Genomic DNA, 13,756 nt, shown 5'->3' on the forward strand with positions numbered 1-13,756 from the left:
TTTTTGCCTTTTAACATTCAACTTTGATGTCTGAAACCTTTCTAACATACAAGAGACTCCAGGAACACATCCTTAGGTGTGAATTAACATTCCACACTCCAGGGAGTTAACTTCAAATATGGTCAGGAGACAAATGGGTCTGTGACCTGCTAGAAGAAGGTGTGACTTGTGAATTGGGGGAGAGTCTGCTGCAAGTATTACCGTGACATGTTCAGGGTCTTTGATTCACTCTGACTGATTGTGTTAGTGTTAAGCTGGATCCATACTTCATGAGAACAGAGAACTCGCTCCTCGCTGTCGCGTTATGCCCACAAAATGACATCACTTTTTTCTCAGAGCTCTCTCAGACACATGGCACGGGCAGAACTTTTCCTCTCAGTGCTATGCAAGAACAATTCTGTGAACAACTCTGATAACGTGCACTCAGTATTAGTTTTCAATAAACATGAACATTTAAATAACAATTACAGAACAAACAAATAGGTTAAAAAGAAGACTAATGTAATTCTGTAAAGTATTATTCAACAGTCATTTAAATAGACTGAAGTGTGCCTCCTAAGGTTAAACAATAAATACAGTATTGATACTTAAGTAACTCCTAAAGTTCAATGTGATTTAGAACAAATTATCAAACCTTAATGGGAATCATATCTAAGCAAAAATGGAGCTGCTGCTGTCACCTCTGTCCACCGTTTACTAGAGTCCTCATATGGAGCCTCTTCATTCGTTATTGTTTTGGTGACGTCATTAGCTGTTGCCTCTGCATCTGATGTACACACGCGGCCCTCCCACTGCACACACACACAGAGGTGTAGAAGAGAGCTGAACCTGAACCTGAATATAACGAGCTGGTATTGTTCAGAGAGGTGGGAGCGTATGTGCTCGTAGCATTATAATACATTCGTATACACGCGGCCCTTTCACTGCGACACATGTCGCGCGCACACACACAGGCTTAGAAGACGCGCGTAAAGGTGGAGTTCGTTTTAGGGACCAGTTCCTCCGTTCTCTTTTCGTTTTCAGCCATAGCTTCCTAACAGGGAGGCTGTCATTGGTTGGTCAGTTTCACATTAAGCGCACTGAGAGTTGGCCGAGGGGAAAACTCATGAACATTAACTGCAATTAATAGAAGGTGCTCTATGGACGATAAAACGATCTGTCCGTTCTGGTAGATCGCCGATATGTTCAAATCCTTCATGATCATGGTCAAATCGCACACCCACAAGTTTCATAAAAAAATAATTGTCTTCATTGCAACAAAGATTGTGTTTGTGTGTGTGTCTGACCTTCTCCTGATCGCTTGTCTGATTGTGGGTTCATGAACATGTGTATGATGGTGAATAGTCATTGGAGTAAGAGCTCTTACTGTCAATACAAAATCTTTGATTAAAGTCAGTTTTTTGGTCATGTCAGCAAACTAGACAGAAAGCTGCAAGCTACAGGGAGGACAGTGCAGCCGGACCGATGGGGTTTAGATTTGGAAGATGAGAATGGGGATGATGTGTCTGTGATGTGTGATGCTTTGAGTTAATTCTTAGTTTTTTATTTTTTCGGGTGTCCTGGTGTTCCCTGTGTTGTCTTGTTTCTTTGTGAAGTTACTTTGGTTCTGTCCTGTTTCCTGTTTTATTTTGAATGTCTTGTCGCCCTTGTGTTTGTCTGTGTACTTCCGCTGTTTTCCTGCCTTTGTCATGATCCTGTGTTTGATCCTTGTTTTGTTTTCATATTGTTTATCCTTCCTGTGATTAGTTATTATTTTGTGATTATTTAGCTTCTCCTTCCTCTTCATTTGTTTCTTTCTTCTCTTCTCCTTTCTGTCGTCCTCAGCTTTGATCCACCTAAATCCAAGCTTTTCCTTTCTTGCCCTCCTACCTATTTGTTCCTCCTTCTCCTCTTATGTTCATCTTCCTCTGTATTTTGCTCTCTCTCTGTGCATTTTCCTCTGTGACAGGGTCTGCTCTCCCCTGTCCTTGCCTCCTTGTTCCCTTGTCTTCCTCTTATTTTGTAGTCCTGTCCTCCCTGTGTGTTTTCAGTGTCTTTACTTCCTCCTGTTTCCTGCCTCTGTGATTACCTGCTCCTCCCTGATTGTTTCCACCTGTGTCTTGTCTCCCTCCTGTGCTTCCCTTTGTCGTTGTCAGATCATTGTTCTTTGTCCTGCGTAGTGGTTTACCTGTCGTCGTGTCCTCCTTGTCCTTTCGTCCTCTGGTTCCCCTTTTGGATTACTCTTGGTTAGGTTTGTTATTTATTTCTTTGTTTTATTTTTGTTCCTTAGTCGAAGTCCTTTTTTTAGTTCTTAGCTTAGTTCTTGCCTTTTGATGTAGTTGTGTTGTTTTTGTGTAGACTTTGAATAAAGCTCACCTTCAGTTAACTATTTTCCTGCATTTGGGTCCTCCGTAACACCACACATAACAGCCTTTGGTGATTGTTTGCCCCGTTCGAATGTGTTTCACCTGTGTCTCGTTCCTTTGTCTATTTAAGTCCTGTGTTCCCCTTTTTCTGTGCCAGATCGTCTTGTCACCACCCCGGTTGCTCTTTGTTTCTCCTGCATTGCTGTAAGTTTTTGGATCGTTTCTTTCTTGGGTTTTTCTTGGATTAGTTTTGATATTTTTGGAGTTAAGTTTTGTTCTTTTACAATAAACGTCACCTGCAAGTTGAATCCTGCCTGCGCTTGAGTCCTACTTCCACTGCACCTGACAGAACAATCTGGCCAAACTTGGACTCAGCAGAAATGGATTCAGCAGACTTTCTCGAGGACCCTGTTGAGCTCATTTTTAGTTGGAAGGAAATAAATGAGCACAGGGTCAACCTCCAGGATGCTGTGGACTGGGTGGACTATATGCCCATCTGCCCCCCTGGACGATGGTGTGTGTGCCCACTGCATATCCCTGCTCCTGCACTTGGGGGCCCTCCACAAGGAGATGCAGGGGCTGCAGGCAAAGATGGAGGGGGTCCTGGACACGGAGCCATGGATGATGTCAGTCCGTCACCCTGTGGTCACCCAGCTCCAGCCCAGGCCCTAGCTCCAGCCCAGGCCCTAGCCCCAGCTCCAGCCCAGGCCACATGGTCGTCCTCTCCAGTGCCGCCCAAAGGCAGGCCCCACATAACATTGTCCTCTTTTGGGCTGCCTGAGGGTGGGCTGCAGACAATCAGACCTGGCCTAGAGGCTTCCTGTTCTGCCCTGGGTAGAATTCTGTCAGAGCTGGAGCTGGTAACTCTTACTGTGACTTTGGGAATAGCCAGTTTGGACTATGATGGGCCTTTAGCCCTGGCTTCCTGTTCTGACCCTGGAGGATCCCCAGCTCTGGGTCTCTGTCCTGACCCAGATGGACCTCCAGCTCTGTTCTTCTGCCACGACCTCATCTCCGCTGGCCATCCACCTGGACCCTGGAGGGTCCGCAACCCCGTCTCCGCTGGCTATCCGCCTGGACTCTGTAGGGTCTGCAGCTTGGACCCTTTGGATGGTTTTGGTCCTTTAGAACTGTTGTTTTTGTTTGTACCCTCCTCCAGACCCCCACCACCCTCCTGGCTAAGTTTGAACTTTTTAGGGGACGTCTGGAAGCCATCCCTTGAGAGGGGGGTACTGTCAGGATTTGGTTAATTATGGTTTGAATTAATTCGTTTTCTAGTTTTTTTGGGTTTCCTGGGGCCATTTTCACAAAGATTCTTAGCACTAGGAGTTTCTTTTAGTGGTGAAATTCTAAGTAAATTCTTAGAATTATGACGTTTTCTGAGAATTTCCCCTCATAATTAAGACTAAATCCTAGTAACAATAAAAGAGGTCTTAAGGTAAAATAACTGAGGAGGACTTTTAAGAGGATGAATAGTTCCTTGAACAGGGAGAACATGATGGAGCAACAGAGAGTTGATGCTGAACTCATAACACGCTACAGATTAGAACAGGTGGGAATAATGTTTGAAGGAAGTGTTATGTTATATATAATTTTCTTACATTTATATTATCTTTTATATGTGTATATTTGATAAAATCTACTAAGGCTGGCAACCTCTCTTGTCTGCTTTAGAAGGCAACACTAAGAGCGCCCTCTAGTTGCAGGTGCCCTTTCACACCACCTGGAGGCAAATGAAACTGAGAGAGCATTCAGCCATGGTTACAATGATCTGGTATTTATATCAGCTAAAATACATGCCAGGAAGTAGACCAGGAAGTAATTATAAGTAAAAAAACCCTTTCATGAGTCTTATTATTCATGGTTGTGGTAACAGAAAATAACATTGATTTCCAGATAGTTGAAAAAAAGCTCAGTTGCATATTAAAGTAAAGTAAATGTGACTTCAAGTGTGCGAAGCCTACATGTGGATAAAATACTCAGCCCATTACTAATGAGAAGTGTTGAATCCCAGAGAAACAGGGAGAAATAATAACAATAGTTTGGGTATGGTTCCTCTTTTCGTGCTTTTACTGAGAGAGAAAACAAAGCCCCTCTCACTATGGGCCAGGACAAAAGCAATTGAGCTCAGACCAGCAGATTCAATCCTTTCAAGGAGCATGATTTTAACATCACGAATATTTGTCAATCCATGAGTCATTATTATTATCTCTCCTCTTACCAATAATTGGTATATAATCAGTTTGATAAGGCCCAGAACAGCAGGTAGTTTAAGAGACATTGAGTGGATCAAAGCACTTTCCTCTCACCTGTGCTCACTGTTTGGCCATGGTTAGAGAAAGGAACACAGGCTATTCACAAAGCCAATAAATAATTGGTTTTATTATTTTTTGATTCTTTTGCAAATGCATCAATAAAACCGTGCTCCATTACACTAAAGGAAGTTTTTGTGAATTATTACAGAAATCTTAATAAAAAAGCCTTTCAGCTCTCAGCAATCAGATGCTGACTAGTTTAGTCTGCACACGTTAGTTAGAGCACTGCATGATGATGCCGCCTTTGGTCACAAGCCACAGTTTGCCCAGGTCGTAGCTCACATGCTTGATGGGTAGGCACATTGGGATGTTGACCCAATCTGTGCCTTGTGGAACACCTGTGGGGATCCCAGGTCTGTGCTGTTCTGTGCTGATTCTGTGCAGCACCTCTGGATGAACTTGTGTATGTTTGAGCTACTGCTCTGACACATGTGTGATGGAGGCTCTTTTATACCATGAACCTTGAAGTTTAACTGGTTTTTCATGCAGTTCAGGGAAAATGATACAAATCTTTGTTGTAATAGAAGAACCAAAAATAACATTCTGTGTGTAAAAGTATTAATATTTGCGAAAGATAGGTATGGCTTTTTTATATATATATTTGTACAGTGTCCATTTCAGAGAGGATGTGGCGGGCAGCTTTCAGCTTTTAGTATTATGAATCTGTGGTGAACACACATGTGTTTTACAGGGTTAGGGTAAAAGAATGTGGCAAAATGACTGTGTATAAGACCTGAGTGATCTGTCATGTGTCCCGGGTATATTCATATCTCAGGGTTTACTTATGATCAGATCAAAAGACCGGCAAGTCTGACTAGAGCCCAAGGAGAGTGAAAGCATTATCATCGAAGAAAGCATGATGTGTGTATAATATTTGAAATTTCATTTTTCCTGACTATGTTATTGTACAGCAGCAGACTGTATGTTTTTGGCATAATTTCTGTATTTATTAAGTCTGACTTGTTTCCTATGGCAATAATTAATAAATAATAAATCAAACATGTATGAAGTTGGGATCACTTCTTAGTCACATGTTGAACATGTATGTTGTTCTCAAACAGGCCACTGAAACCTTCAGTGACTTGTGCTAATAACCCACAAAACTACACCTACTGAGTTTCTATGCTGCTCGACACACAGACAATAACATTTATTGGTACATAGCAGCACTATCTTAACTAGTCTGCTGGTTACTGCATCAAGAAAACTTTATGACAACTTACTCGAATAGAAGTTACACAAATTGCACAATAACTAAAATGCATAACAAGTGTTGAAGAGAAGAGGAGGAGAAAACTGAAGAGGAAACAACTGTCCTGTCAGGACATGCAGAAAGAAGGCAGTTGTTAACTGTAACACAATTGTTTAAATAAACACTTGCTCATTTATTTGTCCATCTTCATTTTATGTGGTAATTTAACTATCTATATATAGGCTATAATTATATGCAACTTAGACGTAGGGATCAGATTTCAGACCACTGAGTCAAAGCAGCACACCTGGCCCAGTCAGCCAGAATATCACAGGTAAGTATGGAAACATTTAGTGCTATTGTTTTTAAGTTTTTTAAGTTTTTCCCAGACCCACCCACATAGGTCTGTAACCACATATAAACCATGTTTCCCCACCAAACAGAACTGATGAAGCTGCTTGGATGAGCAGCGAAACGTCTTCAAGAAAACTCTACAAGTCCAGACGCCTTGCTTCAATCTTCTCTACGTAAATCTCCATCTTGTACTTTGTTGTAATTGCCTTATATTTCAGCCACATTATCAGGATAATACTAAACTGGATTTGTATATACTGTGTGTACCTTTCAGTTGGTCAAATGGCCTGAAGACACACACACAGAACAAGCCTGAACCTGCTGCCCTCAGCTCAAGCTAAACCTCACAGAAGCAGTGCTGAGTCAGAGCATAAAAAACGTTTACATTTATTTTGTTATGCACAAATTACTACAGACTCCCTCCTCTTGTGATACTGCTAGTGAAATGATTGCAAACACATGCAGATCTGTGCACTATGTAAAGCATGTGATTTTGTATTTTGCACTTGCTTTGTACACTATAATGTTACTTTAGTTTAAATCAATTAACTTCAGCTGCCATACTTAAAACTAAACTGTGAAGGAAGAGGCGTCTGTAGGAGTAGAGCAACAAGAGCTTTACAAAGTCAGAGACGGTTCATTGTTTCGGATGTGAAAAGGAGTATCACTGAAATATACTATTACATTTATTAATAACTGGTAAACACTTGTTTTTGCATTGACACCACATGATGTGTTATGATTCAAAGTCATTCAGAGTATCTGCACTGAATGACAACATAAGAAGCTATTCAGACAGTCACTTAAATCTTCCTTATCCAGGACAAACACAGCCAGTGTGTCACGAGACAAGTCACAACTAGGGGTGGAACGGTTCACTAAACCCACGTTTGGTTCATATGTGTGTGTGTGGTCAGTATTGAGTGCTATAAAGCAGCTGGGGCGAGCCATTTCCACGCGTTTTCGCGCTATGGCACAGGTACTATTAGCGCCACTCATGCCGCCCCCTTCTCCCTGCTTGCCCATCTGTCTGTTTCAGGCACAGCGCTAATTACATCCAGGTCAACATCCAAGTGGGTTTCTGTTACCTGTCCTTTGACTGTGTGCGGAATTGGTCAATTGGCGCCACCTGCAGCTACAGGCGCCCCTGCTTGCTAAGAAAGTGCTGTCTCTAGTTTGTTTTCACATTTGTGTGATGAAAAAAATTATTCTAATATTATTGTATTTTGTTTTGTTTCCTGTTGTAATTACAATAGTTAAAATAACTGTTCTACTGAAGGATTTTGAGAAGTATAATTTTTTCTTTCGCTTATATAATAAAACGTGCCTGTCTGTTTGTGCAAAATTTTATGGGTTTTATTTTTTGGCTGGTTGCATTTCTTTTATTATTTCTTTGCTTGTCTAAAAACATCTGCAGCTCCCCATTATAAAATGAGCGTCCATTGAAATTAAAGGTTAAAGAGGCAAAGCAACCATCCTTTTTTCTGATTAGGCTCAGCTTCACTTTATATACCACTAGGGAAACCAACCTTTTTTTTTTTATAAACAAAAACACATTCACCACTGATGAAGTGTAGTGTAACAATTTAGACAAATCTGTAATCAATATTTAAATATTGCAAAACAGACTATAGATAAAGATGCATGAACTTTGCTTTAAATCTTAATATAAATTCTGTAACTAGTTTACCTCTTTACCCCTGGGAAACTAATCAATAGCGATCAAAAGTTTTTCTGTACATGGCTGTAAGCAAGTTGATTTCAGCTCTAAAGAGTTTCACTTCCAGATTATGAAGGTCATTGAGTTTCTAGATGCTAAAGGTTTTGCATGGCATAGAGAAAGTGTTTAGTCATGTAAATATTATAGTGTGTGAATTAAATCTCTTTTTAATAAAAACAAAAACTACAGGAAGAAACAATGAACAAAAACAAAGACATGACAAGAGGTTTGAGCTTATACTTACACTGCTGTTACTTTGTGGCGTGGCTTTGTTGACCACCACTGCAAATGTCACCCAGTCACTGTCCTCTAGACAGACTGATCAGACGGCGGTCAGCCATCTTGCGGTTCATCTGACTAGAAAACACTCTCTCAAAAACACACACATTATACATGAAGCCTTTTGACCAGCCATGGGCCAGCCACTGCAAAGGTTCTGTCACCTCGGGTGATTAGCCTGGTGCTGGGGACTGTCAGGAGGAGCTGGTCTGCTGATCTAAATGCTCTGGCAGGGGCATAAAGGTGCAGCATGTCTGACAGATAAAGTGGCATGGTGTGATGCAAAAATTTAAAAACAATCAATAAAATTTTTTCAATTGGACTCTAAAAGAAACAGGCAGGCAATGTAGCGAGACCAGCACTGGGGTGATGTGCTCCCTTTTTCTTGTTCCTGTCAAGACGCGAGCTGCCGCATTTTGCACCCCCTGCAGGTGGCGAAGGAAAGACTGGTCTAGGCCACAGTACAGTAAGTTGCAATAGTTCAGCCGTGCAGTTACAAAGGCATGGACTGCTCTCTCCAGTTAACTCCTTGGGAGATAGGGCCTAATTTTTGCTAAAAGTCGTAGGTGATAAAAATCGCTTTTCACTACTGCACTGATCTGTTTGTCAAATTTGAAACCAGAGTCAAGAAGCACTCCTAGTTTTTTGGCATGTGGGCGAGAGAAAGAAGCTAATGGGCTGATGGCACTGTCCCAGCCCTCCAGACAGTTTGTTTGCCCAAAGACAATGACCTCTGTTTTTGTTTTGTTCATCCAGGACACCACCTCTTTGAGACAGTCCTGGAAACTCTCAAACTCTCCCAATGTCCATACGCCACACAGTGGCCCGAAAGGGGCAGTGTGGAAATTGTCTGTGTGGAGAGGGACGTGGCAGACGTAATGCAGGGGGGCAAAAGTTTGTGTAGGCTACAGGAGCCTCTTACCAGCCTAGCTTGAAAAGGAGACTCCTCAGGCTTGAGGTGGAAAAGTCTTTTCCCATCTTGAGTTGAGATAAATTAATTGAGTTCAGGCTCTAGGCCTTATCAGTAGCTCGTCATCAAAACCTGGCCTGGATGAGTCACAGGGCCAGGGTTTTAGTTAGTGTGCACACAAATAACAGTAATTATTACTAGCTGCATTAAATACATTTTCCAGTTCAATATCAATATAACATCTATCTATATCTATATGTCAATAAATATGATATATAATGTCAAAATAGATCACATACAATATTAATCAATATACATTAACAAAACTGTTAGCATGCATCAATGTATATTGATATAATATGTACATTCTGTAATATTGAACTATATTATTTTACAAAAGGCATTAAAGCAATACTCTAATGCACAGACACATGCTAATCTAGGACAACAACAAATTCAATCAATTTGCATTGATAGTTTCGGTCAAGTTGTATGTAAACATTCAAAGAGTAACAGGACATTATTGGAGTTATGGACACTTCATTTAAGTTTGCATTATTTGAGAAACAAAGCTTAAAAGCCCATGCTTCATGGTCCAATAGGTCCGGCTAGGCTAGCGATAGCATTACAATAGCTCGCGGCTAACAAGTCAATGCAAAACAAAACAAATGAAGCGGCTAATGCTAACGTTAGCTTCGAACAGACAAACACTCACCGATTCTGCCCCGTAGTTGAACACAAAGCTCCTTTCGCTCAATAGTACGATCGTGGTGGAGGCTCCTACAAGTCTACATTCAGTACATTTAATAAAAAAAGCGCTGTCAGCCAATATTAAGTGAACCGAAAACTTTTAACCATACCTGCAGTAAACTTCCATACATCCCTTGTGCACCTATGGAGCACTGTGAAGACAGGGGTGAAAAACCTCCTGTCGTCATGTGAACATGTGCATGGGGTAAGTACCTGTCTCTAATGGTGGCTTTGAAAGTTGCAGATAGAAAAGGTTTGCTTAGCATTGTGAAAGGTCAGCTTTCACTCAAAGCATGTAGTGGTGATGCTGCTAACCAACCAGTGACTAGAAATATTAAATAAGCTACTAAGTCGACTTTGTTGGTCTTCATACAACTGCATGTCACATACAACCTCTTTGCTGTAAATAAAAAAACATGGTTGTATTTGAGTGTGTGTCAAAAATACACTGTAGCTTTATATCCATGCTGTTGCAAAACCCTGCTTTGATCTTGTACCATCTCTCCTCTCCTCCTCTCTGCTCCAACATCCACAGCTGCCTCTTAATATTCTCCCCCTTCTCCTTTATCAAACCTCTCTCCCAATCATTCTTCTGCCTCCTTCTGTTCTACAATTTCTCTACAATTGTTACCTTCCTCTACACATTTTCTCTCTCATTCATCTTTTGTTACAATTACATTTCCTCTGTCTTCTCTTAATTCCCTCAGTTTACTCCTCCTTCTCCTCATCTTTCCCCAGACAAGTGATCACAAGGCCATGAGTGTATCCAAGGATATAGACAGAGGGAGGGAGAAAGGTCTAGTCTCGCCCATGGAATGATGAGAGAATCAGGTGCTTTGTCTGGGCTCTGGGCTTAAAACTCCTTATTTTCCTGTGTCACGGTTTCTCTTCCTTCTTGTCACTGTCTGTGAAACCTCTAACCTTTAGTCATCCATTTTGCAGATGCAGCTGCTTTCTTTGTGTACCTTTCCCTTGTGTAACCTACTCTGATAGGTTTGGTTTCAACAGCTCAAAGAATAAGACCTCAATGAGAAGCAACAAGACAGTTTCCATGGTGTGTTTGTGATTTACCTCCTCAATATAATGTGGCTGCCTCAAAAGGCCAGCAAAGCAACCCTTCTGGAAGGAGACATAAATTCATCTCACTCAAGGGTGCATTCTTAATTGAGTCCCTCCGTGCTCCCCTCGATGCAGCTGCACATTTGACAAATAAATATATAGTAGACCCCTCCATGGACCGCCACCTTACTGTGGTGGAGGGGTTTGAGTGCCCAGATGATCCTAGGAGCTATGTTGTCGGGGGCTTAATGCCCCCAGCAGGGTCTCCCAAGGCAAACAGGTCCTGGGTGATGGGCCAGACTAAGAGCAGTCCAAATACCCCTTATGAAGAAAAGAAAAACAAGGGCCGTGACGTTGCCTGGTATGGCGCAGCCGGGGCCCCACCCTGGAGCCAGGCCCGGGGTTGGGGCTCGAATACGAGCGCCTGGTGTCCGGGCCTTTCCCCACGGGGCCCGGCCGGGCTTAGTCTGAAGGAGCGACGTGGGGCCGACCTCCCATGGGCCTCGGCGACCTGACCACGGGACACAGAAACTGGCTCTGGAACCCAACTCCTTGAGAGAGGTTGGACTCTCTTATATTCTGGAGTTGCCCATGGTGAAAGGCGGCGGGCTGGTGTGGGCTTGCTTGGGCACAGCTTAGCTGCCATGTGTTGGAGTTTTCCCCAGCATGTGAGAGGGTCGCCTCCCTGCGCCTTCGGGTTGGGGAGAGGTCTCTCACTGTGGTTTCGGCGTATGCGCCGAACAGCAGTGCAGAGTACTTGACCTTCTTACAGTCTCTGGGAGGGGTGCTGGATGGCACCCCAACCGGGGACTCTGTCATCTTGCTGGGAGACTTCAACGCCCACGTGGGCAGTGACAGTAACACCTGGAGAGGCGTGATTGGGAGGAACGGCCTCCCCGATCTGAACCCGAGTGGTGTTTTGTTATTGGACTTCTGTGCTGGGCATGGTTTGTCCATAACGAACACCATGTTCGAGCACAAGGTTGTCCATCGGTGCACCTGGCACCAGGACACCCTAGGCCGGAGGTCAATGATCGATTTTGTAATCGTGTCATCTGACCTTCGACCTTGTGTTTTGGACACTCGGGTGAAGAGAGGGGCTGAGCTGTCAACTGATCACTACCTGGTGGTGAGTTGGATCCGTTGGCGGGGGAAGAGGCTGGACAGGCCCGGCAGGCCCAAACGTACTGTGCGTTTGGCCGAACCCTCCGCTAGGGAGATCTTCAACTCCCACCTCCGGGAGAGCTTCACCCAGATTCCGAGGGAGGCTGGAGACATTGAGTCGGAGTGGACCATGTTTTCCACATCCATTGTCGATGCAGTTGACCGAAGCTGCGGCCGCAAGGCCTCTGGTGCCTGTCACGGCGGCAATCCCCGGACCCGGTGGTGGACACCGGAGGTCAGGGATGCCGTCAAGCTGAAGAAGGAGTCCTATCGGGCCTGGTTGGCTTGTGGGACTCCTAAAGCAGCTGATAGGTATCGGCAGGCCAAACATGCTGCAGCGAGGGCAGTTGTAGAGGCAAAAACTCGGGCCTGCTGGAGGGTTCATGGGAGTTCGCCCAACCAGTCCACATGTGCTTTGTGGACTTGGAGAAGGCGTTCGACCGTGTCCCTCGCGGCATCTTGTGGGAGGTGCTCTGGGAGTATGGGGTCCGTGGCCCTCTGCTGAGGGCTGTTAGGTCCCTGTATGGCCGGAGCAGGAGTTTGGTTCGCATTGCCGGCAGTAAGTCAGACCTGTTCCCAGTGCATGTTGGACTCCGGCAGGGCTGCCCTTTGTCACCGGTTCTGTTCAGAATTTTTATGGACAGAATTTCTAGGCGCAGCAAGGGACTGGAGGGGATCTGGTTCGGGAACCATAGGATTTCATCTCTGCTTTTTGCAGATGATGTTGTCCTGTTGGCTTCATCGAGCCGGGACCTCCAGTGTGCACTGGGACGGTTTGCAGCCGAGTGTGAAGCGGCTGGGATGAGAATCAGCACCTCCAAGTCTGAGGCCATGGTTCTCGACCGGAAGAAGTTCCGGGCATGTCCCACTGGGAGGAGGCCCCGGGGAAGACCCAGGAAGTGGAGAGACTATGTCTCTCGGCTGGCGTTGGAACGCCTCGGGATTCCCCCAGAGGAGCTGGAGGAAGTGTCTGGTGAGAGGGAAGTCTGGGTGTCCCTGCTTAGACTGCTGCCCCCGCGACCCGGCCCCGGATAAGCGGTGGAAGATGGATGGATAGATATACAGTAGAAGTTGTGCCATTTCTTGGAGACTATAATCCAAAGTGCTTTTCAGTATGGAGGGTGGATATCTCGCTGAGGTGTTTACAGACACCTTCAACATCTCACTGAGCCAGGCTGTTGTCCCCACCTGCTTCAAAGCCACCACAATCATCCCTGTGCCAAAGAAGTCCACCCCCACATGCTGTAATGACCGTCCAGTAGCACTCTCACCCATCATCATGAAATACATCAAGACGGCCCTCCCTCCCTCCCTGGACCCATTCCAGTTTGCATATCGGCCCAATCGGTCAACCGCTGATGCAGTTTCCACAGCACTCCACACAGCTCTCACCCACCTAGAAAATAAAGACCCATATGTTCGAATGCTGCTCATAGACTTCAGCTCAGCATTCAACACCATCATCCCACAGCAGCTCATCAACAAACTGGACAAGCTGAGGCTGAACTCCTTGCTGTGCAACTGGCTGCTGGACTTCTTCACCGGGAGACCTCAGAAACACATCCAGCACCATCACAATGAACACCGGGGCTCCCCAAGGATGTGTGCTGAGCCCCCTCCTCTTCACTCTGCTGACCCGTGACTGTGCGCCAACACACAACACCAACA

Source organism: Parambassis ranga, chromosome 2 (genome assembly GCF_900634625.1).
Source record: "Parambassis ranga chromosome 2, fParRan2.1, whole genome shotgun sequence".
Taxonomy (NCBI): Eukaryota; Metazoa; Chordata; class Actinopteri; family Ambassidae; genus Parambassis; species Parambassis ranga.